The sequence below is a fragment of the Vitis riparia genome, chromosome 16 (genome assembly GCF_004353265.1).
Source record: "Vitis riparia cultivar Riparia Gloire de Montpellier isolate 1030 chromosome 16, EGFV_Vit.rip_1.0, whole genome shotgun sequence".
NCBI classification, from domain to species: domain Eukaryota; kingdom Viridiplantae; phylum Streptophyta; class Magnoliopsida; order Vitales; family Vitaceae; genus Vitis; species Vitis riparia.
The window spans coordinates 2,233,926-2,241,780 of record NC_048446.1 but is presented as its reverse complement, the minus strand read 5'-3'; the positions used below and the strand labels follow the sequence as shown (position 1 = coordinate 2,241,780).

Below are 7,855 nucleotides of genomic sequence, written 5' to 3'. Positions count from 1 at the left end.
ACCTCAATTAAGTAATTAAGTTTAATTAACTAACCTTTCTCATATATAGGATATAGTATGATGCCTTAATTACATATACAGCATGTGAATTGATGAAACTCTATACTAAGTATGAAATGGTATGAAAACATAAAGACAATAAATTTATGAAAGAACATTAAGATATGTAAATATTATCAATCAAAGCCAAATCTCCACTTTATATTTTGTTAAGTTAAACATATATCAATTGAAATGGGTGTAATAATCCACATTATGCTGACTTTTCCTCTTGCCTATAAATGTTGTATTTGATGTCACCTAAAAAATGATGCAAAAAAGGCAACCTTCAACCACCAAATGTACCATTATGGTGGTTGGTTTTGCTACATGTGGCAACATATTAAAATGTGCAATAACTTCATGCAACAACCACATATAAATGGTAGTATATATTTGGGAGGCAACATACTCTAAGCAGTCTAGAGAGTGAATGTGGTCTTCTATAAAGTAGAGCATAGCTTACAAAAAACACATCCGGAAGACAATTCTTCAGGTGAAGCCGCAGCTCACTTGCACTTTCCATTTTGAAGGTATGATCATGAACTTCATAAAGATTTGCTATACAAAAGCCATAAAATTTTGTATAAAACTGAATTGCCTCTACTTTCAAAGTGATGGGGAAATTATTTCCAAACCCTAATAACAGGTAATGTAATAATATGTAATGATTTTAAAAAGTGTGGATTGTGATTGTCTAACTTACTTTGTTACTATTTTGCATGAAATGACTTTTTAAATGGTAAATTCATAGGGAAATACACAAGTGTGCAGTGTATACCGGTGGAAGAATTTCTCAACCGGTTGAATTATTTCTCAACCGGTTTGAATGTTTCTTCAGGCGGTAGACACTGGAAAGTGGGAAATTTTTTAAAATAAACACCAATAGGTCGACCCAATTGAAACCGGTCGAATTGCTTATGCCAACTTCCATTAACAAACTTGAGAATGGATGACGTATCTGATTTTGGTTTATCTTCAATCTAATTTACTAGTGCATACTCATTTGACTTTTTTTAATGCATTTATATATAGATTAAATAATTTTAAAATACGTAAGTTTGTATTTAATTTTAAGCCATATATTGTTTGCTTTAATATTTTTCATAAAACAACTAAATATTCCAAAATAATTTGTCTTTTCTTAGTACTTTTTAGGAACCATACATAACCTAATATATTTAAAAACAACAATTTTTTTTATTTTTAGATACTTGTTGGGACAAACCTAGCCTAATGTATTTTAAAAGTACGACAAAGAAGGGAAAACAGAACGTCAAATCCCATAGACCTCATTATTTGATCATTTCAATTATGTTGAAGAATTGTACTTAAGCAAAACAAAAATTTAAATGTACTACAAAAGAGAATTAAGGAAATGTGAAACTTGTTTTTATAAATATAATATAACAGTGAGGAATATGAGATTTGTTGGTTTATGGAGAGTTAGGACCACTTGTTTGGTTTCTTGTATGTTCCAATGGTTGGACCACTTCCTCCTTGAATGTTCCAAATTGTTTGATCCCCGCAATAATTAATATGTTTGTTTTTTATTTAGAGGATATATTTAAGAAAATAAAGTATTGTGAAAAATATTAGAATATTTTTCTACATTTTTAAAATATACTATATGACTTTATTATAGTAATTATGGTATGCATTGTACATATTGTTAATAATATCAACTTCATTTTATACATATAGAGAGAAATTGAATGTGTAACAAAGAATCATATTTAACTAATAATGAATTTGAAGTAGTATATAAAAATAAAATATTTAGAATCCATTAATTTATAAGTTTTCATTTGCATAACCTATTTATTATATTTACCCTATTTTCTCGGAAGCCTTAATTTTTTTAAGAGATCGGGTAAAACAAACACATAAGAAATATGCTTTGGTAACTAAATTTTCAGGTGAGATTAAATAAAATAATGGATATGTTATAGCTATTGATTAATGTTGATTCTTGGGCCTGGGCTTATATGTGGCATATTGTCAAATGAAAACATTGAAAAGGTAAATGCGTTAGACCATATTTTTAAATATCCTATGTGGACTTTATCGTAAATAATATATCAATCAATATGACAGTGATAGGATAATTTGTTAAGGTATTATGGAGACACTTTTTTACATAATTTATGAAATGTAGGTGATGCAATCGGTGATGGAGAAAACAATCAAGCAGGAGTTTGAAGTCAAAACGGAGGACGTTGTCAATGACGATGCATATACAGGTGGAACTTACAAGCTGGGTGGAAACGGTTGGGAAGAGAAAGTGTTGAAGGGTATTTCAGTTGAAGAAGTATGCAAAATGCAATTCGCTTGCATAGACGAGGCTGAAACATTTTACAACATGTTAGCAAAACTAACCGGATTTAGTATTCGAAAAGATGATTTGAAGCGAGACAAGAATGGAGATATAATATCTCGAAAGTGGGTGTGTTCCAAAGAAGGACATCGAGCGACAAAGTTTTTTGAGAATGACAACCGATAGCGTGAGCCACGATCGTTGACTAAAGTTGGATGTGAAGCTGCATTTCGTATAGGCTTGAATAGAAAATATGGAAAGTGGATTGTAAAGGAATTTATAGGAGAACATAATCATAATTTGGTCGATCCTATTAGCAGACAATTCCTTCGCTCTCATCGAACAGTAAGTAATCCAAATAAGGCACAAGTTGATGTTTTGCGTCAAGTAGGTGTTAAAACCACACAAATTATAGACTATATGGTCAAACAATCAGGGGGACATGAGCACGTCGGTTTCACACAAAAAGATATATACAATCATGTTGATGCAATGCGTAGAAGTGAAATTAAAGACGGTGATGCAGAAGCGGCATTGGCTTATTTGTGTGGAAAGGCAGAAATGGATTCTTCATTTTTTTATAAATTCAACATTGATGAAGAAAGTCGACTAGCAAATTTGTTTTGGGCTGATTCAACTGCTCGAATGGATTATGCGTGTTTTGGAGATGTCCTAGCATTTGACACAACCTATAGGACAAATGCCTATAAAAGCCTCTAGTAGTGTTGGTTGGTGTTAATCATCACCACCAAACTGTTGTATTTGGTTGTGCGTTATTGATAGATGAAAGTGTTGGGACATATGAATGGGTGTTGGAGACATTTCTTGATGCAATGATGAATAAGAAACCCATATATGTTGTAACCGATGGGGATAAAGCTATGCGTAAGGCAATTAAAAAAGTATTACCCGATACGTGTCATCGATTGTGTTCATGGCATTTGCAATGAAATGCATTCACGAATGTGCATATTAAGGACTTCTCAAGCATATTTGCAAGGTGCATGTTCATGAGTGGGAATGAAGAAGAATTTGAAAAGGTTTGGCATGAAATGGTTGCAAATTTGGGACTTAATGAGAATCGTTGGGTGACCGAGATATATGGGAAACGTAAAAGATGGGCAGAGGCGTATTTAAGTGGAAATTTCTTTGGAGGGATGAGAACCACACAAAGGTATGAGAGTATGAATGCATATCTAAATAGATTCTTAAAAATTCGCTTGCGACTGTATGAGTTTGTACAACAATTTGATAGAGCCATACTGAGAATACGGCAAAACGAGGCAAAGGCAAAGTTCGAGTCGAACAATTCTTCACCCGTGCTTTCAACCAAACTATCCATACTTGAAAATCATGCTGCGATGGTATACACGAAAGAATCTTTCCTTAAATTTCGTGAGGAGATGAAAAATGCAGAGTTATTCTTTGTGGTAGGTCTTGTAAGTGATCATTCAATGCCGGCATACACATTATCTAAGTTTAGACACCCGAACTTAAATTGGGAAGTACAATTTTGCCCGGATATTGTAACATTAAAATGCTCATGCATGATGTTTGAGTCAATTGGCATCCCATGTTGCCACATGGTGGTTGTTATGAAGGTGGAGCATTTGGAAGAGATTCCTCAGTCATGTATTATGAAGAGGTGGACAAAGTTAGCAAAGGTGTATACAAGATCAATACCAGTGAATGAGACGGATAACGACATGGATCGGTTTGTACAATATGGTTCATTGAGTTCGATGTGCAACAAGCTCTCCTATTTTGCGTCAGATACGTCATCTTCATTTATAGAGGCCAAAAATGAAATACAAAATTTGACGGCGAGAATGGAGGAACTCTATAACTATAATTTGAAAGAGAAGAAAATAGCAGCAGATGGAGCGACAGGTACTAACCAAGTTCGTGATCCAAATATTGTGAAGACTAAAGGGAATCCAGGCAAAGTGGCAATGAATGTTCAAAAGGGAAGACGATGCAGTCGTTGTAAAAGAGTGGGTCACACAATTCGAAAGTGTCCAGAAGCTACAATCCCTCAAAATGCTCAGCCGGGTTATATGGTATGTCATATTCAATAAAAAATTGCCCTTAAGATTAATTTTTGTAGTTGTACTTACATAAATAACTAACATAATTGTTTTGATGGCATTATGAGTACGTAGGAGGAAACTAATTTGTCTTCCTAATGTGACATTCAAATGGAAATGATGCCTTCAACAAATTCATCAGTTGACATTTTTGCAACCGTACATGTATGTACAATAGGCTTATTATATAATTTTCAAACATTGATAACATCTAATTCAATAATAATTGACAACACTTAATTATTGAAAAATGTAGGGAATGTTAGGGAGCATTTGTCGAATGACCGATCTGACATGTACATAGATTGTGGTGAACTTAATAATGTAAGATCGGGAATAAAGAAACACTTTTGACATGAATTTGAGCTATGCATTATTTAATGATTAGGTTTAATTAATTGGAATGAAATTGGACAGCTGAAAAAAATAATGGAATGTGCATGTGCAGATAGCAGGATTTCAGCAACATGAACAAAATATGACAACACCATGTCAAGGTGGGGATCCAAACAAATATCCAAATGAAAAGGATATGCAACCTTTTATTTATTCCTTAACGGAGTAAGGGATGGTAGGTATTAAATCAGTATTTATATTAGTTGACGTTATCACTTCCACTAATGTGTACTTTTAACTTAACTATTTAATGAAAAGTTTGAATTTTGATCAAGAGTCAAGTTGATTGACAAAATGCAATATCCTCTACATTTATAATTTAATTGATAAATGATTGGTAAATGGAGAAACCGATTCATTTATATCATGTCGAAAAAAAAGGTTAGTTATGCGGATTTAATTAAATTCAATTGTGGTTAAAGTTTGACAATTAGGTGGTTATGAGTTAACTATAGGAAAGTAATCAATATGATGTAATTCATATGAAATAGGTAAAGTTAATGATTTTACTCAAAATGAGTAAATCGTAGTTAGGTAATTTGTAATGGCAGTTTTCATCAATTTCAAACCTTTTAATTGAACTTAATGGTACCTTGTCGAATGTTTACGTAGTGAAAAGTTATTGGTACAACTCATACCCTTTTTGTGGACGGTAGTCATACTCCTAAATTGCACAATAGCATTCCAGGAGGCAACTGGTTGCCACTGGTTAAAAAAATCCTCAACCGGTTGAGAAAATTCCTCAACCGGTTGCCACTGGTTAAAAATAACCTCCATCGGTAGAAGAAATTCCTCAACCGATTGATACCATTCCTCAACCAGTTGCCACTGGTTAAAAAAACCATCAACCGGTTGAGAAAATTCCTCACCCGGTTGTTACAATTCCTCAACCGGTAGCCACTGGTGAAAAATACCCTCAACCGGTTGAGAAAATTCCTCAATCGGTTGATACAGGCGCTCGACCGGTTGCCACTGGTTAAAAATACCCTCAACCGGTTGAGCAAATTCCTCAACCGGTTGATACCATTCTTCAAGCGGTTCCCACTGGTCAAATCATTCGTCAACCAGTTGTTACAATTCCTCAACCGGTAGCCACTGGTGAAAAATACCCTCAACCGGTTGAGAAAATTCCTCAACCGATTGATAAAATTCCTCAGCTGGTTGCCACTGGTTATAAAAAAACGTCAACTGGTTGAGAAAATTCCTCAACCGGTTGATACAGGCGGTCAACCGGTTGCCACTGGTTAAAAATACCCTTAACCGGTTGATACCATTCTTCAACCGGTTCCCACTAGTCAAATCATTCGTCAACCGGTTGAGACAATTTCTTCATTGATCAACCGCTTTCCACAACTCAAAAAATTGCTCACTCGCTTTAGAAAATTCTTCAATCACTCAATTGAATGCCGACACTGGGTGATTCTGCATCCAAAATTGTTTGAGCTGGTTCGGACAAATCCTCAACGAGTTCACACTGCATCCATAGGGTCATTATCCATATGAGGAATGTTCTCAACCGATTGGCATAATGCGTATGCCTATGAAAAGTGGACTTAGCTAAATCGTTGGACTGGTTCTTACCGGCTGAACGTCATTCGTCAACCGGTCTACTAATGTACTAACTATATATTTTTAGTATAGATAAATGAATATTTACAAATCTGATTAGGTTAAAGATCGTACAAAATCACACATGTCGAACATGAATGATACCAATATATTACAATTTCATTTTGACTACCATATTGAAAGAAGAGTATTTGGATATTCAAATAAAATGGACTTAATCATTAATAATGTATGGTCATCGAATCTCACAACTTCCTAATAAACATGACGATATGTGGAGATGGAAATGATAAGTATTAGAAAAATAACAAATATCATAATAATAATTTTTTCATTGCTCGTGTCGACGTCTTTGTACAAACAATAGCCACAATGGTTTGTTTTTCTCTATTTCCCTCGTGTAAAACTAAATCACATGCTATTTTTCGACGTATTTTAACAGAATTACAAAAGTCGGAGCTCGTCATCAAATCACCATTTTTGAATCTCTGCATATGTCTAATGACATGCACTCCACAGTCCCACCTAAGAAAGAGAAAAGAAAAGCAAAACAACTTATTGAATGGTTGTCTAATTATACCTCAGAAAAAAAATATTAATGTGAGTTATGTATTCATACTAACCCATTATTTTGGGTCGGAATTGAAGGAGCCCAATCAATGGAGAATTGGAAGACATCTTTCTCTATGTCATACAGTTTGAAGAACGTTTGACAAAATTCAACCTAATTTATTTTGAAAGTGGTTAATAAATATAGAAGAGAAAAAAAACCAAATAAAAAGGAAAACAAAAAGCAGAAAGCATACCACTATTTTGACACTCTTAAACCGGAACTCGTCCCGACTCTTCGATCGTAATGAATCCAAAATTTGGATATCAAAGTGTTTGAAGTCAATGACGCACAGATACCAATGACCAGGGCAATCGTCATGCATTGGAATAAATAGCTGTAAAGGTAGGAAAACAATATATGAGTTGGGCCACAAAAAATATAGTATATTATAGGTGAAAACGATATCTACTCTAAATTTCATATATGCAATTAAACATTACAAATAATTACTAACCTTCTCATAATCATCCAATTCGCTAATGTACTTACTCACGATGGATGTTTTTCTATCGAAAAAATGATGAGGACTCCCGCACAAAATCATTTGCTAATAAGAAAACATAATACGAACATTAGTATATTGTACTTAATATGTAAGTAAACAACAAGAGAAATATGAGCTTACTGAAAATGTCGTGGGAAGATAGCATCTTATACTTCGTATGCCTATGAATTGTCTTTCCAAATAATTTAGCTTTGAGGCTTCTAGATTTATTACCTGTTGTTGAACAATAACTTCAATAAATTTATTTAACTAATATAGCACGCATTTGATATAAATGAAGTAGGTACTTACAACATCCATCAAATTTTGTCTAGGACGTAAGCACTCAA

At 33.8% G+C, this 7,855-nt stretch overlaps 1 long non-coding RNA gene across 1 annotated transcript; it reads right to left on the bottom strand.

The window, feature by feature from the left end:
- Positions 1–7,043: 7,043 nt before the first annotated feature.
- Positions 7,044–7,545, bottom strand: LOC117934252. Its single transcript, XR_004654453.1, has 3 exons — positions 7,476–7,545; positions 7,215–7,355; positions 7,044–7,132 (listed from the first exon to the last, which is right to left on the bottom strand). It is a non-coding gene; the product is annotated as an uncharacterized LOC117934252 (long non-coding RNA).
- Between the last annotated feature and the right edge of the window lie 310 nt (positions 7,546–7,855).